The sequence below is a fragment of the Paroedura picta genome, chromosome 6 (genome assembly GCF_049243985.1).
Source record: "Paroedura picta isolate Pp20150507F chromosome 6, Ppicta_v3.0, whole genome shotgun sequence".
NCBI classification, from domain to species: domain Eukaryota; kingdom Metazoa; phylum Chordata; class Lepidosauria; order Squamata; family Gekkonidae; genus Paroedura; species Paroedura picta.
In genome coordinates, this window is record NC_135374.1 from 100,032,957 (window position 1) to 100,058,781 (window position 25,825).

General features: G+C 46.0%; 1 non-coding gene across 1 annotated transcript; it reads right to left on the reverse strand.

Moving 5' to 3' along the window:
* Positions 1 to 24,246: 24,246 nt before the first annotated feature.
* Positions 24,247 to 24,318, reverse strand: TRNAT-GGU (transfer RNA threonine (anticodon GGU)). Its single transcript has one exon. It is a non-coding gene; the product is annotated as a tRNA-Thr (tRNA).
* Between the last annotated feature and the right edge of the window lie 1,507 nt (positions 24,319 to 25,825).

Here is a 25,825-nt window from a genome sequence, read left to right on the forward strand (position 1 = left end):
GATAGACCCTCTGTGAAGTAGATGGGGCTGAAACAGCTCTGAGAGAACTGTTCTGCGAGAACAGCTCTAAGAGAACTGTGACCAACCCAATATTACCTGGCTGGCAGCATGTGGAGGAGCTGGGAATCCAACCCTGTTCTCCAGATTATGCTGCTCTTAACCGCTATGCCGGGCTAATTGAGGATGGCAACTAGAGTTAATGGCTATGAAGGAAGTCTTCCGTGTGCACAATGTTCCTTGTGCATGCGTGGATGCTAAGATCATTCCTTGCCACTTGCTTGAGCTGAATAAAGTGATGGCATTGCTGTTGTCTTTCCCACAGGCAGGAGGTATTTTGCTCCCTGATGTAGGGCGCTTTCACACTTGCTAAATAATGCGGTTTCAGTCTACTCCAGCTGCAAAAGTGGATTGAAATCCAGTTATTTAGTGTGTGTGGAAGTTTGTTCTTCCACTAAGAATTACTCATAAGCATTATGGGGTGGATCTAGTCAAGTGCTTGGCTGAGTTCCACCCAAATATCCTCCTTCCTGCAGTGAAGAAGAGTTGGTTTTTATATCTCCCCACAACAGACACCCTGTGAGGTGGGTGAAGCTGAGAGAGCCCTGATATTACTGAAGAAGAAGAGTTGGTTCTTATATAAGAACCATCTCTTCTTCTTCTTCTTCTTCTTCTTCTTCTTCTTCTATATGCCACTTTACCCAATAGGCACCCTGTGAGGTAGGTGAGGCTGAGAGAACCCTGATATTTTTGCTTTATCAGTGCTGTGGCAAGCCCAAGGGCACACAGCTGGCTGCATGTGGGGGAGTACAGAATCGAACCCGGCTCACCAGATTAGAAGTCCACATTCCTAACCACTACGCCAAACTGGCTCTCTCAAAGTGCTAACTTCTTATGGCTTTTGTGCCTGCAGGTCCCGTCACCCCAATATAGCCTTTTTTGGGTGGTATGGGGGGGGGACTTCTACTCCCTGTTTCATTAGTGGAAAAGCTTGTTGGATCTAACCCCTGTGTTGCTGCAGCGTTTGTGCAAGTGGGAGTATAGCTATGATGGAGTGTTGGACTAGGACATTGGAGAGCTGGGTTGGAATCCCCACTCTGCCGTGGAAGGTCACTGAGTGACCCTGAGTCAGGCTTTCAGCCTAACCTACCTCACAGGGTTGTTGTGAAGATAAAAATTGGAGGAGGGGAGAATGATGTAAGCCCCTTTGGGTTCCCACTGGGATGAAAGGCAGACTATAAATTAAGTCAACAAATAAAAATAAAGTACATTTTCCTCTCCACTCCTGCCTCACTGGATCCAGGCTTCTGATCTAGTTGTCAGTAGAAACAAAAAAAGAAATAATTCCTAATTAGGAAAGCAGCACAAACATATGATTAAAAGTTGCATTTTATTCCATGGAATGTAGCTACCAGGACTTGAAAATGGAAATACTGCATATGTAACAGAAAGTAGAGTAACAGGATAATTTATTATAAAACTTTGAGAGCCAGCATGATGCAATGGTTAAAGAGTGGCGGCCTCAAATCTGGAGAACTGGGTTTGATTCCCAACTCCTCCACATGCAGCCAGCTTGGTGATCTTAGGCCAATCACAATTCTCTTAGAAGTGTTCTCACAGAACAGTTCTCTTAGAGCTCTCTCAGCCCCACCTACTTCACAGGGTGTCTGTTGTGGGGAGAGGAAGGGAAAGGTGTTTGTAAGCCACTTTGGGACACCTTCAGGCAGTGAAAAGCAGGGTATAAACCCCCCAGCTCTTCTTTTTCTTGTTTATAGCACACTGGAGCAACCGCTTAGAGATCAGGCCACATCTGCCTTTCTGTTCATTTTAAAAACTAACACGATTCTTTTTTCTTCAGAAGATATTCTATAGAACAGTGGTCCCCCAACCTTTTTATCACTGGGGACCGGTCAACGCTTGACAATTTTATTGAGGCCCGGGGGGGGGGTAGCCTTTGCTGAGGGATGTTGCCGCTGCCGCCTGAGCCCCTGACTTCCCACCGCCCACTGGGGGGCACTGCCAGCAGCAGCTGCGCAGTGCTACACCAAGGGGGAGCCCCAGCCATGGAGGCTGCCGGAGAGCACCAAAGGCGAGCCAGTGGCAGGGCAGCCCATGAGGCAGCAGCCGGGGAGGAGGAGCCACAGCCCGGTACCCACTGATCTATGGACCGAGACCGGTCCCTGGACCGGGGGTTGGGGACAACTGCTATAGCAGAATCTTTCTATGACTTTTAAGCAAGCCTCTGAAAGTGTTCCACCCCATTTCACTCTGGATGTGGTCAGTGACTAGAACAAAGTCTTATCCCGGAAACATCTCGTCATGTTTCCTCCAGTTCTTCCCAATCTACAACACCTTTTCCAAAACAGGCTCGCATTTTTCACCCAAATAATAAGGGACATTGGTGCCCGCTTGAGTTTTCCCTGAACTCGCTCATAAATATTTCTCTGCAGAGCATGCCTTAGGTGCAGAAGTGACACTTCCATGCCGCCTTGAGCTGTCACAGAGTTCTTCCCCCCTCCTTTCCTTGTGTTTATCTCAGCCTACTGTATCTATATCTTCATATTCTTTTTGCATTGCCGTCATTCTGAACGCGCACCTCTTCGCAGTGTTCTCCTCCTAAAGCAGTCCTGCTCCATTCAGTAAAGATGTTTGTGAACAACAAGCACTAAGAATAATAGAGAGTGGGTTCTGGCTGTCAGAATTGTGCCTGACTTGCAGGGTGTACCTCAGGCTTGATCACAAGCAGGTCAACCTCCAGGAAAGAGATCTCCTGCCTTCCTCTCCCGACTGCTCGGGTTTTTATATCTCACTCGTCACGCTGGTGTCAGAGTGCATTGCATTGCCTCAGGCCTTCGCAGGAAGCAGCCAGATGTAGCTGATAGTTTTACGCCACTCCCTTTCCCACGTCTGTCAGGAACACTGGGATCAGAATGCAGAATTGTTCTGAACTTGGAAAGAGAGCTGTAATTCTACATGGCAGAATGCCTCGTGGGGATGAATTAGGAGCACGAGGCCAAAGGGGGAAGAAGACACAAATCTTAAAATCTTCCATTTGGTACTGGGTTTTCTGCCAATTCTCCGGACTTCACTGTACGTCGGCAGCCATCCAAACGTAGCTAGCTGCGCTGGTGTCCTATGGAAGTTTGTAACACGTGAGTTGCAGTTTGTTTCAGTGGGATCCTGAGCACTTTCCTCAGAAGGAAATCTGAGTGCACGTGGAATTACAATCGGAAGCTGGGCTGCTTGCATTTGAACCTGCGCATGGGGGAACCACAAGGACTTAGTGTGTATACTTCTAAATGGGGAATTTTGAGCTTTTCCCACAAGTGGCACCTGTGGTCTTGCAAGTCAGCTCAGGGAGGGTTTCCCAGGTCTGAAGAAAAATGTGGTGAAATTCTTTCCTGAAATTTGGCTGTCCTTTGGCAAGTTTCTTACCCATAAGCACCACCCAACAAGCTGTGAATGCCTTCCCAGTGGGGGTTGCACTGTCACATCTAGATGCTACCAAGCAGTCACCTGAAGAATACCTCCTTCATTCTTATATATTCATTCTTACATTTATTATATAGTTCATTCTTATATTTCACAGATCAAGTTCTGATATCTCTGATCCTGAAGATCATCTTGTTCCTCTCCTCTCTTTCTCATATATAGTTGGGCTTCAGCTAGATTGGCAGCCTTGTATTATCATCCGACAGGTTATTTTGTTGCCAAGACTCATGCTTAAAGATACTAATTAGGGCTGACTTTAATTTCTTACATGAGTTATTTATTGATCAGTTAAATTTGATTTATTATAAAATTATTGTAACCAACCTTTGCTTTCAGTATAATCCTATGCCCACTTCAGTCAAATCCCATTTACTTCAATAGATCCAAGTAACTCTGTATAGGATTGAACTTAAAAAAAAAAAAAAAGTTAGCTTCTGTCATGTTGGAAGGAAGCATCATTTTAACAATAACTTTTCATTCTTTACCAAGGAATTCCTTCTATTTTGATTGAATTGATTTACATAGACATAAATCATTTTGAATAGTGTTTAATTTGATATGAAACATACCGGTACCAAAGTATCTTCAATAATAAACAAGTGTGTCTTTAACAACAGCACTGAAGAATTTAAAACTCTCCATAAATCTCAATGGACTACTCCTCTGATCAAACTAAATATAGTTGCAAAACAAGAAATGAGGCGGTGAGCTCCCCCTCACTGGTGGTCTTGAAGCAGTGCCTGGACAGATACTTATCATGGATGCTTTAGGCTGATACTGCACTGAGCATGGGGTTGGACTATATGACACCTTCCAAATCCATGATTCTATATATGACTGGGGTAGCCAAACTGTGACTCTCCAGATGTCCATGAACTACAGTGACCATGACCCCCCCCTGTCAGCTGGCATCATCCCTTTCCTCAAATCCTCCAAACACTGGAGAAATTTTCCAAAGTTTTGATCTTTTCCTGACTTCTGACTCCATTAATCAGACCCATTGCTCAGAAAGAAGAATGAACATTTTGATCAGTGGATGGTCAAGGCAGCATTCATCCCACCAAGGCTCTGTTATCACTCGCCCTCCTTTTCGCTCGCAAATGTCTACAAGAAAGCGTTGAACTCAAGAAGGCTATTAAGGGATGGGGGTCAGTAAAAAAAAAGCTGAGGAAGTCTGGTCTATAGAGTAATCTTTTGTCTATAAGTTTTGTCCACATTTAAGTCATTGCCTTTCCCAGAAGACCCTGAGCATTGTAGTTTTCGGGGGGGGGGGGTATTGGGGTTTTGGAAATCTTGAACATGGAAGTTTTTCAGCACATCTTTAAACTGCAGTTCCCAAGAAGATTTGGGGAAAGTAATCAGTTCAGGATTGTCAATTTCCTGGGGGTTCGTGGTGATCTCCCAGAATTACATATATCAAAATCCAATAACCCTGCTTTGGAGGGTGGACCTTATGTTGTGATACTCTGCTGAGGTCCCTCCCTGGGCTCTTCCTACAAATCTCCAGGAATTTCCCAATCTAGAGCTGGCAACCCTAAATCTGCTAGCAGCCAGAGGCCTGCTAAAGTTTCTACAGCAAAGAGAGCCTAAGCCTTTGTTCCAGCTCCCAGTCTCCTATGGTGACGTCTGGATTTGCTGCTGTGTTGGCACTGTGAGAGACTGAGCCATCCTAAGGAAATGCTGTTGCAAAGGAGTGACGTGATGGGAGGAAAGCCAACGCTAACACTGCAATGATGGCACAGGAACCGGCCCCAGCATCACAGTGGCCGTTGCAACAGTATCCAACAACAAATTGCTCATTGTCGCACATTCGGTACAGAGGTTGGGAAAGTGATGTGTTAGAAGTGCATTTCCAAGACATTTCAACATTGGGGGATTGCTCTGTGTACATAATCTCATTGAAATAAAGGGGGCAATCTCTTCTCATTGAGGACTGCATGTATATTGTAGAGCTCCAGAGGTATTTGGTTCGTGACCCAGAAATGAAAGTGCAGATGCCAAATGTGTATGTCAAGTGGAAGAACTTGATCCGATGGATCTTCCCAATTGCCTTGCAAGCTTCTATTCTGATAACAGATGCCTCATGATCAGAAGGACTCACACTAGGAGGTGTATGTGATATTAAGCAGGGTGACATGGATGGCTGTGTGGAAGGGGTTTCCCACTACAAAAAGTTTTTCAGTCTGTTAGAAGAGGACTGGGAGAGAGGGGGGCATAATACAGACCAGTCTCATCAGATCTCGGAACTAAGCGGGTTGGTAATTGGGTAGGATTGCCAGGTCCACTGGTCTGGGTGGGGGTCCCCCCATTTTTCAGATTCACCACCCCCATGCTCTCTCCCAACTTATCTGAAACCCGAAGAACGTTGCATTTTAATGTGACATGATAACGTCACCTGGAAGTGCTGACATCATCTGGAAGTCATGTCAGTTTTGTTGGGGGAAGGGAGCAAATTCTACCATAGAGTTTTGTCCAAAAGCCAGAGCATTGCCCTACCAACATCTCCAAATATCACTCCCAGAAAATGCTCTTCCCCAGGAGCACTAATGGACATGCCAACCCTATACTTGGAATGGAGACCACGAAGGATGATTCTGAACGAGAGGGCAATGGCAAGCCACCTCAGCTTCTCACTTGCCTTAAAAGTGCCTTGTGGGGGGGTTTGCCAATAAATTGGTTGTGACTTGATGGCATATGTGTACCTATGTAGAAGCACATAACAAGGCCCGTGGGTAGGATTTATTTCAAACTATGCTGAAAGTGATTTGTTAGTTCCACCAAAGTGTCTTTCAGTTTCCCTGTTTTGGACTTCTCTTGGACAAAAGGGTCCTGAAAGTTACGGTCATATATATATGCTGAGGTCTGTGATTCTTACAACTGTGAAGATAAAACAATGTATAGTCAGGTCCAATGTGTAGTCAGTTTTGGTGCAGCAGAAGTAGGATGTTGTCCATGTGAAATAAGCCTCCATATTTGACTGTGATGATCTTACAGGCACTGCTGGGTCATATCCCAACTGCATGGTGATCAAAGATTTAGCAGGAATAAGTGAGATATACACAAAACAGTGGTTAGACGAAGACGAAACGAGAACAAAAAGGTGGCCGATACTGGATTTCGATGCCGGAGCCAATGCAGCAGGCAGCTGTGGCGTGAATGGAACTGACTGCAGATTTGCATATCTCTACAAAAAGCTCTGCCTGGCTAGCAAAACACACAGTCCCGAGAATGATAGCCCTTTGACGGCTGCCGTTTGGAGCCTCTTGCGGAGCAGAGCTTAACAGCTGAGCCACGTTGCTTGATAGCATGAGGATATGATTAAACACACGGCATGCAAGAAACCTGTATCACCCATCTCATTTCTCTGGTGTGACCTACAGCTCCAGAGGTGAATGGCTCATATAATAACACATGGGGCACGTGTTCCGGTGATAAGCGGTAGTGGATGCTGATGTGAAATCTTAAGGAGTTTCTTACATAACCACATGCTATTTAAGAATTAAATACAGGTTTATTCGAGAGAAAACTCAAATCACAGATGGCTTAGTCTTAAATAATCATTGTCTCCACGTGAATTCCTTTGAAATGTTATCCATGGTAGGTTACATGTGGAGAGACAGGATGTGTATAGGCACAAATTAGATAGACAGACAGACAGGCAGAGACAGACAGAACCTGTATTCATAATACACACACACATCCAGTGCAGGTTAAAGAATTGCAGCTCTGGAAACTCAAACAATCATTTTAAAAAGACAGCCTTACAAATTCTCCCAAATGCAAACCAGTAACAGTAATTTATCTGGAACTGTTAGCAGAAAACCAGGCGCCTCCTTGGCAAATAGGAACAATGGGAGTAAATGGATGATTATTCTTTTGGGTGCTTATGGCACAATGGGCCTGCCTGTGCATTGAACGAAATGCAAGGACAGAGTTCACCAGTGCATTCATTTATAGTGCTGGCAAATAATCAAAGCAGCCCCCATCGATAGGAGTTCTCAAAAGGGCCCAGAAAAACAACATGCAATCCAAAATAATGAAGGCAGATGTGCAAAAGATAGAGAAGAGTGCATAAGGCAGGAGTGTCCGATTCAAGTGGGTCCCGTCCTTCAGGCATCTTGTGCACACAGGCCAGCCCGGGATGCATTTCGAAAAATGCCGCTGCCAATTTGACGTCAAAGTGTCAATTCTGCATTCACTAAATCCTGGGGCCCAATGATTTATGGAACAACATCGAAATGGCCTCCTCCCCCTGGAATAAAAGGAACTGAGGGAATGATGGGTATATAATGTAACATCGGCAAGTAAGCTTATACTAGCAGTTTTGGAATCCTATGCCCTTTACAATTTTCATTGTTTTAACTTATTTATTTATTGTTTCGACTTATTGCCCACCACTCTCATAACTGGCTCTTGGCGGGTTACAATTTGTCCGCATTAAAAGCCCCATTAAAACCATTCCAGACATTCATCCATATACAAAACAGACTCCTAAAACATTTTAAAAACCATGGTGGTCTACAACCCTCTAACAGCCCCTCAAAGATCTAGAACAGGAGTGCGAGGAGGGAGTGCAGATCACATGATTAATGATTAGTGTTTGAATGTAATTGATATGTTGTAAACCACCCCGAGCTGGTATTTGGGAGGGGTGGTTGTATAAATCCAACTATAAATAAAATAAATACATACATTTGAAAAATTTAAATCCCTGTCCCACAGCCTTGACATGTTGCCATTTATCTTTCTCTGCTGCTTTCAACAGCACGGGGTAGTGGTTGGCATGTCAAACTAGGCTCTGGAAGAACCAGTTCTGAATCTCCGCCATAGCCTGGAAGTTTGCTCAGGGACCCTGGGCCAGCTGCACGCTCTCCGCCTAACCAACCTCCTAGGACTGCTGCAAGGAAGAAATGGGGAAGGGGAGAATGTTGTAAGGCACTTTGGACCCCCACTGGGGAGAATTATTAACTTATTGTACGGTGTGTTAGTGTCTCCAGGAGATCTGAGGATTGTCTGGCAGACAGGCAGGGGATGTTGAAACAAAGGTGGTTTGCCATTGCCGGCCTCTGCATCCTGACCCCTAGGGGCTTTTTGCACGCCTTCAAAATAGCACAATGGTTGCCAATTGAAAACGCTACTGATTTGCTGTTTTGCACAACGTCGTCGACAATCTGCCACACACCTGAAACCAATCTGCAAAAAGCGCTTCCTTGTAGCGCTTTCAGGGAAATCCCCAAAAGTGGATTCACCCTCCGGAAAGCGATACACTCCTGCAACCAATCTGCAACACTAGCGAAAAAGACCTGTGTGTTAACATTGTTGCGGTTTCTACAAAGTCCCCTCCCCCTGGCTCTCTTCTCTGATCTCCCGGCGAAGCGATCGCCATTTTTTTTTTCTCCAAGCGAGCGGGGATAAACGCACCAGCGAGCCTCTTTCTGTTTAGAGGCTTCCCTGGCTTCAGTCCCTCCCCTTTAGTCACTAAGCACAAACCACAGAAAAGCCTGTTTGCTGATGTATTTTCCCTTTAATTTTTACACATTCATTCAGCCGAAAATCGGGCCCATGAGAGGGGGGGGGGGATTTTTTTTTTCCACTCGGAGGAAGCGTGGCAACGATCAAACGATCAAATGACAGCTCAAACACATTAGGCAGCTGGATGGGTCTCTCCGTTGCAACGAATCTACACAGATTCGTTGCAATGGGTCTGTTTTTTTTTTTTTTTAAACCTTTCTTAAAGGGAAAGGGGCTGTTTGGGAGCATGCTAACGGCTGCCCATTGGCTGCTTGACGGCCAGGGGCGGGACGAGCTTGGCAATAGCGCTTCCTTTCTAGCGATTTCTGCCGAGACCGGAAGCCTGTGGGAAACGCTACAAAACGCAACTGGATTCCACTACAAAGGCAGGTATGCATAACGACGAATTCCACTATTTTAAATGGCGATTTTTCATTCAGTGACCAATTTGCTACAAAGATCCCGGTGCGTAAAGCCCCTTGGTGTTCCTTGGATGAACGACCACTCAAATACTAGTCAGGGTTGACCTCCTTAGCTTCTGAGATCTGACAAGATCAAGGTAGCCTGGGCTATCCAGGTTAGGACAATAAGTTGGAGTGGGTTGGAGGAGTCCGGCTCACTCGCTATCAAGAACCATAGAAAGATGCCACTTTGAGTAAGCCCCATTGGAGATAGCAGAGTAGGATTCTGAACAGACCTGAATAGGATTGCTCTATAAATAAGTATGTCTAACTAATAAACATAGAGAATCCAAAGTCTGTGTGGGTAAAGTGCCCGTCAAGTCACAGCTGACTTATGGATTGGGGTTTCAAGGCAAGAGACATTCAGAGGTGATTTGCCATTACCTGCCTCTGCACAGCATCTCTGTACTTCCTTAGTGGTCTCCCATCCAAGTACTAACCAGAGTCAACCCTGCTTAGCTTCTTAGATCTGACAAGCTCACGCTAGCCTGGGCCATCCAGATCAGGGTGAGTCTGAACGAGACGCTGGCCTTTTCTGTGTGGTGGAAATCCAGCAAAGACTTTGAGATATGTGGGAATCAGGAAGCTCTGCATTGCCAGCGCAGGAGGGGAAATCGTCTGCAGATGCCATGCTCCTAAGCCTGCCATCTGACTGCTAGGCACGGTGAGGCAACTGGTCCAAACTTTGTGGGGATCGAAACCAAACCGAAAACCAGTGCAGGAAAAGTGTCATTTTTAGTGTACATTTGTTCCCCGGGCATGGGAATTGGCATCTTGAATCTCTCCCTCTTAGGTCATCTTTTGGCAGTGCTCTACCATTCTTTAGAACAGGGGTAGTCAAACTGCGGCCCTCCAGATGTCCATGGACTACAATTCCCAGGAGCCCCTGCCAGCGAACTACCCCTGCTCTAGAAGAAAGGCAACATCCCCCGGTTCCCAGCCAGCCAGACCCACAAGAAAGATACAAGCATCATATTGAACAAGCGACAGGCCCTGGAAAGCGGTCCTTTGGAGGCCCAAATTCCCTTGTTTTAAAACACAGCCTCCCCCCTCAGCTTGTTTCTTCGCTGGCAAGTCGCTCGGCAGCAGAGTCATAACAGATGGGGTTTAAATGGCTGCTAACCATTTTGTCGAAAACTGCCCCAGGCGTTAACAGTGGAATGGCAAGGATGGCATTAATCACATATTTCTATGGAGGAGGGGTTGTTGTTGTTGTTTTTAAAGTACTTTCTGTGAGATACCAGCACATCGGACAGATTTTACAAGGAGCCCCCTCTTGTAATCCGAGACACGCTCATTTAAGAATGAGGATTCAGAATTCAGTGAGCCCGGCTTCTGAGAAAATGAGCTTGGAATCCTGATGGGCAGCTTTCCAGAGTGTGCGGTCGCATAAGCAGTTTGTGTGTGTGTGTGTGTGTGTGTGGAGTGTTGAGTGTTCAGCGGAAGCTTTTGGTAAACTAGTGGGCAATGGTTATGAAAATTAAGGATGTACCTGTTTGTTTTTCCTCTCCGCCGTTTTGATCTGAATACAGGGAAGGCTTTCTCAAACAAGGTTTCGTGACACCCTGGGACTTCTTGATGGCCATGGAAAGGTTTCCCAGATATTACTACCAATTGAGGCATTGATTTTTATTAATTTTTTAAAAAAAATGTTAAACATTTATCGGGTGGTATGACCATATATCAGTGGTGGCGAGCCTATGGCATGCGTGCCAGAGGGGGCATTGGGAACCCCCTCTGTTGACACCTGCACCATCACCCCAGCACAGAGTTTCTGAGTCAGCCTGCACGAGGTCTGGCTTCCCAGCACCCAGGACTCTTCCCATGTGTTCCCTGACCCGGGTCACTCAGCTGGGTTGGCGTCTGGGAAGGGAAGGGAAAGGAGAGAAAGTGGAGGGGCTACTGTGGGGCCAGGACCGTGGGGCTGGGGAGGGGCCAGCCAGGTGAGGAGTGGGGTTTCTCTTTTGTTCAGGACTGTGTTTTGGGTCCTATGAATGAATCCTGGGTAGTCTAGATAAACTCTGCCACAAGCACTGGGAAGGGGGGGGGGCTAAAACTTCAATTTGTTTCAGCTCTGTGGTTTTCAACAGGCCCTTGAATAACTGGAAGTTTTAGTGGGAGAGGAGGCAGGCTCTGTGGTTGAAATGAGCGCAGGCAGAACTGATTCATAGGACCCAAGCAGAGATGATGAAAGGCAACAGCTTAGAAAGGAAGAAAACAACAGTCCCATTTTTATATATCGCAGTGAATTGAGAGCAGAAAGTGGCATCAGTATAGGTGAAATTGCCAAAGTTTGTAATTTTCTCTTTTGAAATATAAACCTTGACAGTTCAGGAATCTTTTGTGGAAAACTGATCAGGTGAATGAAGAATGGGGAGAGGGATGGAAAACCTGCTTTCCCTTCCTGACGTTGGCACATCTTTTCTCCCAAGTATAATTTTCTGTGTTGAACTGTGGCTGGCCCTGTGCTGAATCTTTGCCATCAGTGTGGTAAAAGACTACTGCCTGGTAAGTTCATTTGGGAAGAACTGGGCCAACTCTTGCAGGGCCCATGTGGATCTTTGAAGCCTGGCCATTTGTGGGGACAATAAATCCCCCAGTATTCTGTCCTGAGGAGGCTTTTCACTGGCTGCTCCATTCATATGCATAAACATTATTTGAGATCCAGACGGCCATGGAAATATCTTTGTGTCAACTTTAGTCAAGAGCCCCAGAAATCAGGGAAGAAAAGATTTCAGGAGGAGGAGGAGGAGAGCTGTAGTTTTTTACTCTGCTTTTTACTACCTGAAGGAGTCCCAAAGTGGCTTCCAATCATCTACCCTTCCTTTCCCTACAGCAGCCACCCTATGAGGTAAGTGGGTCTGAGAGAACCATGACTGGCTCATCATGTCAGTTAAGCTGGAACTAAGCTTAGCTCTGCTAGCACATTAGAGTCTATCATGGGTTCCCCACAAAGTTGAGCCTGGGCGCACATTAGGAATTTTGAATTATAGACAATGCAACATACTGGCTGCCCTGGGAGGGGGGAAGGAATTGGCTTTGTGCTGGGGAAGAGGCACTGTTTGTTTTCAGCTTCCAAAGAAAGGGCAGGGTCTGCTAAATACAGAAACAGAAGGAAGGCCTGGTGCTGGGCTAAACCGAGAGCCCAAGGCAGGGTGTGTCTACCCCGGATACGCTCAGCAGTTTGCTTGCTATTCAGATGCTAGGCAAGGACCCCAAATTCCTTAGATTGTGGATTTGCCCTGCTTACTGTAGTACAGGAGATACAGGTAGGTGTAGCTGGACTGGGCTGAAACCATAGCACAAAGTCTGAGTCCAGCGGCCTCTTTAAGACTAACAGAGTCTAATTCTGGGTATAGGTTTTTGTGTGCATGTGCACGTGAAGGTTTCTACTCAGAATTAAACTTTGTTGGTCTTAAAGGGCCAAGAAATCAGCAGGCATCAGGAAATGCTTCAGAAGTCAGTGTGGTGCTCGCAAAATCCATGTGGAGGATCATTAAGGTACATCAGTAAGTTGGGATGCCACAAATCCCTGCAGTGTGCATTACCCCCATGAGAGCCCCATATTCCACTGCTGTGGAAAAGGACCTCAGCCGTGTGGCAGATTAATTTTTACGATATACCTTTTGGCAAGGAAGCAAGTGGCCCAAGAAGACATACGCACAATGATGAGGAAACAATAGAACAGGGGCCTCTCCCACATCCCCCTGTTTCGGGATTTGAGATTTCAGAATGCACCCTCTCTCCTGGGCTACAAGCTGGAACCAGTTTCAGATCACAGAGGGCTTTCCATGTTTCCCAGCTGGATCTCTGCTGCTTTAGAGGGATACTTCCCGATGAAAGACGTGTTTGTGCCAGTGATGAAGCTCTCAGTTGCTCCTCTCGTTAGCCCATTATGCACGGAGTGGAAGGTCCGCTTTTGGGGTGGAATGGCGGCGGCTAAAATCACCAATTATGCACGCTGCAGGCGGCAACTGGGCGCAGAGTCAATGTATGCCACCGAAAAAGCCGTGTTAGTGAGATGCAGAAGAAAGTGGAGCTTCCTGGGACCAGGGCGCAACCAGAAGCGACTCCGGAGTAGCCGTGTGCATAATCGGATACTCTGGGTTTTGCCACTGTTGCGTTCCATCCCGTGCGTAAGCGGTTTGCTTCGCTTCTTCCTCCTCCGCGTTCTCCATGCCGCCGTTTCAGCAGCCGTGCATAATAGGCCATTCTCAGAAATCTTTTACAGTATGCCTGCACAATGATGCCTCATCTGCACAGAGGCTCCCAACCACTCCATGGATATCCGAGGCCACTAGGTAGGAAGCCAGAAAGATCTGTGAAAACAAAGGGAGAGGTTCAGTCTGTCTCTACCAACAGTCTCTGTCTCTACCCAGTGCAGCATTTTTGTATTTATTTTCACATTGACATGCTGCCTTTCCTTGAGGGCTCAGGGCGACTTCCAGACCATCACGATAAAACAATAGTTAAAACATTTTAAACATTAAACAATCAAATTCACGTGAACATAATCAAAAGAACTCCAGTAGGAGGGAGGCAAAGTACTGCAGTGTTAATGGCTGAGTGGCATTCAGATGTTTATCTCCTGTGCAGGGAGGCCAGCTTACTGATGGTGTTTGCAGGCCTCAGCCATCGGCCCAGTGGAACAGCTTCCTCCTGCAGGCCCTGCGGGACTATTGTAAATCCCACAGGGCGCTGATCTCACTTGGGAGAGCGGTCCATCAGACCGGTGCCAGGACCAAGAAAGCCCTGGTTCTTGTTGGGGCCCATCTGTCTTCTCTGCGGCCAGGGATCTTGAGCAGATTTTGCGCGTTTGAGTTTCTTTGGGGGCATAATGGGGAAGATGGTTCCACAGGTACAAATTATGGCATGACTTTGCCATGGCAAGACATTGCATCCCAAAGTGCTTAGGCCAGGATGTTCCTAAAGCCAATAGGATGGAGTGGAACGGGCCGTCAGCGTTTTGCAGATCACCCTGTCTGAGTGCTCTTGCATTTGCCTTAACAAATGTGGATCCTGTGGATGAAAGGGAGAACAGGCAGGGAGGGGATGCAGGGGAGGAGGGCACAGAATTTCTGAAAGCCGGGATCGATACACGGAGAAACTTTCAGACATCACGGAGCCATAATGCTGTGGATGGAGCGTGATGAACTAGACGTACTGGCTTATTTGAGTGGTCCCATGCCATGCTTCTTTAGCCCTTAATACTATCCTGTCAGTCTGTTTTATTTACTACTGGGGGTCAAAAACTGGGTGATAGATGGCTTGTTCCAGGATGCATGGATGTTCTTCCTGTCTAACATTTCAGGCTCTGTTAAAAACTGAATCTAATATCAATTGCCATGGATACTGTCTCTTCTTTTCCGCCTGTGTGTGAAGAGGGTGCGTACACCTCCATTTCTTCTGTGATATTCTGCAAGGATGTAGTGCAAGGGTTTTTTAATTTTTTTTAACTGTTAAAACTTAATCCTGGAAGAAGAGAGCCCTCTGCATTTTGTGTGCCCTGATCCTTGGGGCCTGAGAATTCACATCCATCTAGGATTAGAAGAAGGGCTTGTTATTTGTACCCCGCTTTTCTACTATCTGAAAGACTTTTAAAGTGCTTTACAATCACCTAACCTTCCTCTCCCTACAACTCAGCATGCTTCTGGAGGTGCACAAGCATGGTGTCCAGGAAAGCATCAGGTAGCGAAGGATCAAGGATCATACCTCATGGATCTTAACACATCACGAACCTTGTGAACTCTGTGGGATAGGTGGGGCCAAAGGAGCTCTGAGAGAACTGTGTATGGTCTAAGGTCACCCACCTGGAGAAAGAGTGGGCAATCAAACCCCATTCTCCAGATTAGAAGATGACGCTCTTAACCACGACACCAAGCTGGCTTAGGAAAATTTAAGAAAAGACACTAGGTCCAGACTAGGGTTGCCAGCCTCCTGGTGGGAGCTAGGGACCCCCAGAATTATTGCTCATCTCCAAAATACAGATATCAGTTCCCTTGGAGAAAATAGATGTCGATGAACAAGATTATCAACCAGCCTGGCAGAGTTTTCCTAAAATCCTGGGAACAAGCTTATCTGACACTGATTCATAAAGAAGAAACAGACACACTAATGCCACAATCACATAGAGAAAATGGATGTTTTGGTGGGTGGACTCTATGGCCCTGTACCTCACTGAGGTCCCTGTTCTCCCCAGGCTCCACCCCTAAATATCCAGGGGTTTCCTAACCTGGATCCGGCAACCCTACCTTCCCATCCTCTGCTGGTGGCCAGGAGGGGACCTGGAAATCCTAGTCTAGACCATGGAGATATCTGTCCTATGGCTTAATACAGTCTTCATCTCCATTTTCTTTCCCCACAGAACCGTAGAAGCTGTAGTCCTTAGGCTCTTGATGAAACAAGAGGGACTGGTGGCTCAATGGCAAAGCCTCTGCTGTGCATGTGGGAAGTCCCCGGTTCAATCCCCACCATCTCCAGTGAAAAAGACCAATCAGAAGGTGACATGAAAGACTTCTGCCTGAGACTGGGAGAGGGGGGGGGAGAGCTGCTGCCCATTCACGTAGACCCAACTGACCAGTGGTCTGACTCTGTAAATGTCAGCTTCATGAGTGCTCATGCATGTGAGCTAAGAAACACTCAGTTCAAATATTGTTGCTGGTGTGGATTCATGAAGCGATATTCAGGAATCCGGTTGCCCACTTTTTCTTTGGCCACTACAACCATGTCATGAATGGCCTCTTGGTTTGCAGGGCATCACATTTATCTCTGTGCTGTGGAAAGCTACTCCCTCTGCGTTCTGCAGCCCAAGCTTTTGTCAAAGGCCCTGCATCCTACCATGCTGCTCTTTTCAGGCTCGTTGACAATTATATACATGAGCCACTGTCTTTTAGCCTCAGGGTGCAGGAGAGCAGGGAGCCTGGCTTGCTATAGGACATAGTGCTGGAGAAGGGGGGGGATCTATTTTTCCCCTTTAGCCATTTATTTAGTTGGAAATTATTTAACCCAGGTTGAGGAAAAGGCAGGCACAATGTTAGGTACGTATTGTCTCATTTTCAGGTAAACAGTCCTGAGGAAATGTTAACCACACCATTTTAACAGAAACTGGTCATGAAGCCATGTTAGACCAAATGAGACCATTGGTCAACACTGTCCACCCAGGGTTGCCCAACCACGGTATTGTAAAGACCTCTCAATAGTACCGTAGCTTGAGGGTTTTCAAAATGGTGGCTGGAGAGAGCCCTCCCACCCTGTGCCTGTCATTTCTCTTTCCAAGCAAAAAAGAAAGAAAAAGATTTAGATTCTTTTCTACCCTTATTTGACCTGGTTGACCTGTCCCCTCACAAAGTGGCCAATGATGAATCTTGCCCAAAGTGAAGAAGGAAGGTCCAGGGTCTCAAGGGAATGTAAAAATTGTGGTACTGTATTTGTTGCTTTCAAAGGTTCTCCTTCCTGGAAGCCTATGGGACTCTGTTTCACAAGAGACGGGAGTATAAACTATAATCTGGAGTCAAACAGCTAGATGATCACTACTAACAAAAGACCCCCAAGTTTTAATCCTCTAGGGTGCAGATCTGGAAAGACTAAAAAATAATCACACACACACCCCACCCTGGTCAAACAAGTCTCCTAGAACATTAATCCCCTTTTCAGCTGTTTGAAATAACTAAGTCATCTCTAATGATGAGATCCATTAATACTTGCCCTGCTAGAGTGACCATCCTGTCCATGGAATCCCTATTATACTTAAAATTATAGCTTCTACACCATAGCTTGTCACACCACAAGCTTCCAACCACTGCTCATCATTACTGCCAGTCATAGCATTCAAACCTACTCAGAACCTATTTTCAGGATGCGGCTCCCTCAAGCTGTCCATCAGCCCACTCAACATCTCCCGGCATCTCCTCATATACCCTGTAAGAGATATAAACTCAGGGCAATTCTGCACATTGAAAAAAATAGTGTTACACCAGCGCAATGGCATAATGCTAAAAAATAATGTGCCTCTGGCCATTCTTCACCTCCTGGCTCTATCACTTTCCTCTGCCACCTTCTCGCGCTTCTTGACACTCTGTATACCTGCTTGAAATGGTGGAAGAGAGCAACGTGCTTTACCTGCAACTCTCCACTGCCTGTCAATCAAGCCGGGCAGCCAATCACTGTTCTCCATGTTTTAAAGGACCTGAAATGCCAGCTATTTTTTTTTAACTAAAACTCTGTTGAGATGCCTATGCATCTAATTATAGATGCATAGTGCATTTTTAATGCCTCCCGTTTTGCAATCATGAGCATTGAACCTTTTAAAAATTAATCTCAAGCCTTATTTTTTGGGGGGACAGGGGATTTTAGAGAGACATGTATTAACTGGTGGAGATTTTCTTTTTCTTTTTCTTTCTTTCTTTCTTTTTTTTTTTTTTTGCTTTGCCTGGGTGATTTAACACCTATTCGTTGCTCCAGGCAGTTTGCTTTAAATATTTTTTAAAATCCATCCCCGGGAGAAGGGAGAGGGAGGTGGGTGCGAGGACAGGCGCTGGAGGCAGAGATAGCGCTACTTTGCCTCCACACCTTTCCTTAGTGTGTGGTTGCTGGCTGCTCTCCTCTTGCTCACACTACATGGCTGGGGGAATCTACCCGTATATAGTCGCATATAAGTTGAGGCACCTAATTTTACCACAAAGTCAGGGCAAACTTATTGACACGCATATAAGCCGAGGGTGGGAAATGCTCCATCATCACAGGCTCTCCCATCCAGCCTCCCCCCCCAACAAAAACAGAAAAGTCAAGAGGATGAATAGCTGCTGGGTTTTGTACCCTGCTTTTCACTAACCAAAGGAGTCTCCAAGTGGCTTAAAGTTGCCTTCCCTTCCTCTCTTGATGCCAGAGACACTGAGAAAGCTCTAACAGAACTGCTCTGTGAGAACAGCTCTGGCAGGAGAACCAAGAAGTGCCCGCCAGACCAGCAAACCAGAGCAGAACAACAGTACCCGAAGTTGGCAACCTACTACAAGTACAACAGCTACCAAACTGGGAGAATGAACAACTCTAACTACAACTGCAGTGCCCCCAGAACAAAACACTGAAATATAGAACTGTAAAACTGAACACTGAAAGAAATCCCAAGGCACCCTCAAAACCCACCCCACTCACAGAAACCAAAAGAATCGTTTGGAAGAAGTGATTAAGAAGAGGAAGAAGTGAAGGCAAAAGAGAAAAAAAAAGATCAGAGTCCCTCAGTCAAACTGTTGATGTCCTACAAGCTGCCAGAGCAAGCTCAGACTGCAAAAGGCAATGCAACAGTTGGCTGGCTGGAGCAGGCTTTTATTTCAGTATACCTGCATATAAGCCAAGGAAGACTTTTTCAGTGTGAAAAAAGGTGCTGAAGAACTAGGCTTATACGCAAGTATATAGGGTACTTTTGTGGATTCCCCAACTAGCGCTTTAAAATGAAGGATGTAGCTACCGGTTTGCTGCTGGGACTCTGGATGTTGATGGCGTCATGTGAAATGGCAAAAATATGGTGTCTGCAAAAGGTAATCCTTTCACCATATTTTTCGGGTATGGGGTAGCCTTCATAGTATAATCCAAGGTTCTTTTTTTAAACAGCAAACATATACCCAACGTATAATTTCTGTATTTTTTAAAAATCAGAATAGAATTGGCGATCAAACAGGCTATGCCTGGATTGTCCACCCTTCTCCCTTCTTTGAGCCACTGATACAAATGGCACACATCCCCTCCCCCCCCCCCCCAAGAATACATTTCTTCTACCACCCATGTTTCTTGGAGAGGGGTAAAATGAAAATCCTTCCAGAAAATTCCCTACTTCTGAGATCGATCACAACCTTTTATTCCCCTGCAGCATCCTTTGATAAGACATGAATAGCAGAGCAGTCTTGTCATTATTGCGCATGCTTTACTTAAGCAGCAAATTTATAATAAATTTAATAATAAGTATATATGTGACTCCAAAGCAACAATGCACCATGCAGTTCAGCTATAAAGACCACAGCTCAAGATTCAGTCAGGGACTTGGGGGTGCATACCCCTTGTCTTAACTATAACACCACCCTAGATTTTAAACCTCCCCATCACATTCTGAAACTATTCCCCTTAAAAAAAAGAAAAGAAAAGAAAGAAACCCATCAAGTTCATAAGCCTCTGTAACCATCCCTATCTTCCCAAGTTACCTCTGTCCGTGAGCTGAAACGCAGTGTAAATGTGGCTTGTTGGTTATTGTACACTGGAGATTGTGTGGAGACCACTAAACTCATTTCACTTAAGATGACAAGCTGGACCAGACTGGAGGGCCCAGAGGTAAAAGGCTAGTTCTTTATCCACTAAGCTAAGGAAGTAATTTCACTTTTTCTATTAAACAGCGATGGGAGAGATTGTTCACGGACTGAGAGTGCACCGCAAATATCAGGGTTACCAAAAGTCACAGAGAAACCTTTAGAATAATTTAAAGTGGTGATAGGACGAGTAACACAGTGCATTGGCACCGATGCAGCAGTCATTAACCCCACGCCTTCACTTGTACTTGCATTAAGAAAAGGCGAAGGAAGGGGAAGGTCGGCTGGTCGTCCTGCAAAACGATATACAAGGCTGCAAAAATGCATCTCTCTTTGGACTGTATGTGTGTCTGTTGCAGGATGCTTGATACTTTGGCGCATGCTGCATGGCAGGAACAGCCATGTTGGCTCATCCCTGTGGCCTGCCTCTCCCAGTGTGTCCATTAACAGGGCTGCTTTACACAAGCCCCATGTCTGTTACTTGATTTTCTCTACACCTGTCCTTGATCTATACATACATCAGGATGACCCAGTGGAGCTCTGAGTTGATGCCACTTCTCACCCACCAGTCAACCTACCTTTATTTCCCTCCGCACCCCAGTCTTCGGCTCTCCCTCCTTCCCTATCTCTGGCAACTTCTCCCCAGGAAAGGTCTGGCCAAGTTTCATGGTGGCCTCCAGTGCTGGGCTGTTCCCGGTGGTGCAGCTGCCATAAGTACTGGGCCGGGTCAGGTCAGATAAAGCCCTGTATGTCAGACCCCCATAGGTTTTTCCAATTAACTCACTTGGCATGTTAGCAAAAGCAGTTTATTGAAGCGGTGATGTGAAGCTCATGTTTATTCTTGCTGAAACTGAATCAATAGGCAATACATTGATACATATGACCCCAAGAGTCCCCACCCCTGATAGACATAAACATGCCCCAGTCAAAAAAGGTAGGATGGCCCCATTCCCAGGGGAAAAAAATGAGCTTCCCCATTCCCACAAAACTAAATTTGCACCCAGGTGCACATTACATCATGCATGCCAAGCCAACCAAGGCCAGGCTCATCCAGCAACATTCCAGCTCCCCCTCCCAGGAGAAATGTATCAGAAGACCACACAACAGAACAAGCACAGCAAAGCAATAAAGACAGTTACAAAGGCTGAGCCTTTCTCAGGCTTGCTTCCCCCCCTTTTCAATGACCTTGCATTGACAGCTGGCATCGACGGGTTACAATTGACACCTCGTCAATACTGAACAAATAACACTCTCAAATGACCATGGCAGGAGGCTGACAAACAGGCAGATCCTGACCATGTGCTGTTATTGCCATTCTGGGCCTCTTGCCTCTGTAGCTGTTGGTGATGACAAGCCATGCCTAGTGCCACAGTAACACTCCCCCCCCCACTTGCTTCCTTTTCTCTTTCCCATCCACCAGCCTCCCTACCTTTACCAGCCCCTATGTCTTCAGCTCTCCCTCCTTCCCTACCCCTGAAAAATCTGGCTGGGGTGCAGGGCAACGAGAAGGACCCATCAGCCGAGCTGCCCAGGACAAAAGTGACCAAGCTGACCATGACAAATCAAACCAATGTTTATTCTTCTTCAAAGAAGAGTCAGAACGAGCCCCGGGAACTTAAAGCTCGTTTTCAACAATGCTGCCTTCCTCAAAGACTCTATGAACAAATTAAAAGACATACATTGACTGCCAAAGCCTGACTCCTTAAACAAACCTTAAAGAAAAGTTATCACAAATATGTCTTTGGCTGCCCACCTTTCGTTATTTTCCATGAATATATTCAGCATTAGGCATAGTCACACCTTTATGGTCCAAGTGATATTCACAAGGTATGATTCCTATGAGTGATGTCACTATGCTTGAATATGGCGAATGCTGAATATATGAACGAAAAATGAAAAATAATGATGTGTATCATTATTTCTTGCAGAAGTAACTTGATGACAAATAATACAGAATGACTTATTTTGCACTAAAACTGTTCTGACCAAACAGTGATATCAGGGCTCTCTCAGCCTCACCCACCTCACAAGGTGTCTGTTAAGGGGAGAGGAAAGGGAAGGCAACCGTAAGCCACTTTGAGACTCCTTTGGGTAGAGAAAAGCAGCATATAAGAACCAATTCTTTTTAATATAGCAAAAAAACTCAGCAAGGCAAATCTGCCTTAAATTCCCCCCATCAGATGATATTCCTCCAACATTTTGGCACCAAGCCCTGCCTTGCATTGAAGCTGGGCAGAGGGAGCAATCCAAAAGGAACTAAAACTTCCAGAAATCATCCAAACCTTCACCATTTGTGAGGGTATCACCTAACATAAGTTCTTAGAGACCTAGAGGGAGAACACCAGTAGCGTTCTGCTTGATCAGAGAACCCGATCGGAGCACTCTTACGGGATATGCTGCATGCCTTGAAGGCAACAAACTCTCTTCTTTATGTCTTCTCCCCAGGATCTGGTAGTCATAGGCAGAAAGTGTCCCTGAACAGAGAGCTTCTACTTAGCTATCAAACCCCCTCATAGTGGTGATTAGACCTGACCACCATGAAGGTGTGTGGTCACCTGATTAGAAAAGAAAAACAACAAGCAAAGACAGAGGCCATCATAATCACTTGTGATTGAAGTAGACAAGTTGGTTTTTACAGCCCGCTTTTCTCTACCAGGAGGAGCCTCAAAGTGGGACCGAGAGAGCTATGAGAGAACTGCTCTGTGTGAACAGCACCATCAGGACTATGATGAGCCCAAGCTGGCTGCACGTGCAGGAGCTGCTGCTCTTAACCACTACAAGCTGGCTGTCAGGGGCCCTGATATTGGCATCCTTTTTTGGGAGGGGGGCCCACAATTGTCGCTAAACTTGCAGGCCCAATTTCTAGCTGAAGAATGTTCTGAACTGAGCCAGAAATCAAGGTTGCAATTCATTAGGAAGGTGCTAATGAAAATGAGCAGTAAAAAAATTCCGGGAGGGAGCGAGTCTAAAATTAAACTGTAGGGGTGATTTATAGTAAGAGGCTGAGAGACATGACAAAAAGTCTCAGCACACCAAAAGGAAAATCTTGTTTGCTCAAATTATTTGTTTCTTCTGTCTAATGAATGTAATTCTAATATACAAGTGATAACACTGGCATTTCTTTGAAATGTTGATTCAGTTTAATTATGAAAATCACCAAGGTATTTTCTGGCTGCTGCATCACTCCCTGTACTAAGATTAATCACATCAACATCATTCATTTAATCTTCAAAGAGGAAGCAGTTGTCCACAAAAGCCTTCAAATAGCTTCATTAGTGCAATTTTTCAGACTCAAACACTTAGCTGGCAGCATATGATTGAGCGGGAGGAAGGTCACTGGATTCATCTTGTTCCTAATCCAATTTACTTGTTTAATGTCTCTGCATTTTCCCTGCTGTAGAGTTGCTAGCAGCCAGAGTTTGCCGTTCTTCACTGGCCTTCGTTTATTTCCTTCCCAACCCTTGTCAGGTATCATTCAGATGCTGGCAGATTTTAGGCCAGGATCCAGTAGTTCTTGAGAAGGAACTGGATTTGAACAGAGTTGCGCATGGATCAGAGACCTGGAGCCCATTTGGTGATGAAAGGGGATCTGTTTCATTTTAGATATTATGCTTCAGGTGGATGATTGAGATTGAGTAAAAGCAGATGAAGATGAAGAAGATGAAGAAAAAGAGGAAGAGTTGTTTTTTTGTACCCAGCTTTTCACCACCCAAAGGAGTCTCAGTGCGGTTTACAATCACCGTTCCTTCCTCTCCCCACAACAGACACCCTGTGAGGATGAAAGACCTTTGTGGGAACCATGAGTGGCCCAAGGTGACCCAGCTGGCTGCATGTGGAAGGGTGAAGCACTGAACCCAGTTCTCCAGATTAGAGGCCGCTGCTCTTAACCATGACACCAAGCTGGCTCTCAAGCAGAGTGCAGAGATGCTTGCAGTGCAGTCATACAGAGTCCAACTTCACAGTTACACCCTGTGATGGCCATTGAAGCCAATGGGTTAGAAGAGTCTCCATTGAAGTCAATGGACAAAGAAGGTTGACCTGTGAAGTCAGTGGGCTTGCAGGGGTGTACATTGAACATATGAAGCTGCCTTATATTGCATAAGGAGATGGGCTCGTCATCCTCAGTACTGTATACTCAGACTGGAAATGGCTCTTGGGCAGAACTTTCTCATCACCTGTTGAGAGCCAGCTTGGTGCAGTGGTTAAGAGCGGTGGTCTCTAACTTGGAGAACTGGATTTGATTCTCCACTCCTCCTTCACATGCAACCAGCGGGGTCATCTTTGGCCAGTCATGATTCTCTCAGAGCTACCTCAGTCCCACCTACCTCAAAGGATGTCTGAGTCCAATAGCACCTTTAAGACCAACAAAGATTTATTTACAGTGTGATGGGGAGAGGAAGGGTGGGTGAGTGTAAGTTACTAAGAGACTCCTTCGGATAGAAAAAGCATGGCACAAAAAGCCAGCTGTTCTTCTACTGCCAGATGCTGGCAGCTGGAGATGCCAGGGATTGAACCTGGGACCTTCTGCACACCAAACAGAGGCTCTACCACTGAGCCAGGGCCCCTTCCCCTGAAGATATACATTGAAGTCAATGGGCCTATAAGGGGCAGCTGTGCTTAGGATGGCATTGTTGGTGGCCCAGTGATGTCGGTTTTGAGATGCAGTCTGGGGAAAAGGAGGCAGGCTGGGCCTGCTTCCTCCTCCTTTCTCCCATTGCCCCTTTCCCTCCAAGATGATGGTCTGATAATAATGGGAATCACGCCACAACTCCAGCCACCTGTGAACCCAAGGGATTGGGGTGCTGGATGTCTTAGTGAGAGGAATGGAGGATTTAGGCTTGCTGGCCTGACTCCTAACATGTTAATGGATCCCAGGGAGCTTTTGCAGCTGCTGTCCTCATGCAGAGACGGAACCAAATTGCCCTGTGGGGCTGAAGATGAACTATCTCCCTTTTTGTATGAGCTTTTGTGTTTATGAATTGGCTTTATCAGATGCCTGAACTGGATTTGGAAGCTCTGGGTCTAATTTCTAAAATGAGATCAGCTGAGGTTCATGTTAACCAAGCAATCATTCCTTCTCGCCAAGAAATCCCATATGCTGGAGCAGGTTGCAGGTCTTAGCCAAAGGGTAATAGGGGTCATTGCCCCATGTCCCATGCTGGAGGGGGGAAGGTGACTTCCCATGGCTCCATCCCCCAAGAGAGGGAGGGAAGGAAGGAAAAGATCAGGCTCCTCCCTCTCCTGTCTAGGCTAGGGCTACCCATTTGCAACAACAGCCACTGTCACCTACCCCATCCAGGGGTTGGCAAACTGGCTTCTGGTGATGGTTGCCACCCGATTCAGTAGGGATGAGCAAGGGGTTGGAAGGATGAGGTGGGGTGGCAGTGATTCTGGAGCTCCATCCTGGCTATTTCTCAGGTTCCCTCAAATTACTATGACCTCTCCTGGCAGGTTGTAGTCTGGGCACGCTCTCCAATGCCCTGCATCCACTCTGTATACTCCTGAGCGAAATCCTACCATTGGAAAATGGATGCTGGATCTCTTTAGCATCTTCTCTTTTTTGTCCTCATAAGCCGTAACGATATGTATGTGCGGAATACCTGCTTGCAACGTCGAGGAGGATAAAAATAAGTGCGCGTCCACCAACGTATTAATATTTCACTTGATGCTAAAAGCACATTTCCCCTTTCTCCCAGCAAGGCTTTTAAAATACACTCGCCCTGCAGAAGAGGAGATTTTTCATTTGAGAAAATGAGAAGCGCTGCCACCTATTTCTGAACACCAAATTGGAATTCAGTTATAAGAAATGACGGCCAGTTCGCCGAGGCCAAGGACTTTCCCGGAGAGCGCATAATGCAGCTGCTCACCCGCCCACCCCGCTGGCTGAGCCCAGATGGTCATCCATGATTATTTTCTTTGAACGGTACTAAAACACGCCGCTGATCAAAATTTACTTAGCCTTATTATCAAGAAGCAAATCTGCCAGTATGATTTTCGTGCACTATATATAGAAGAAAAGACTTCATTAAAGTTACTGCTAACATACTTGACAACATTCATTACCCTGTAATG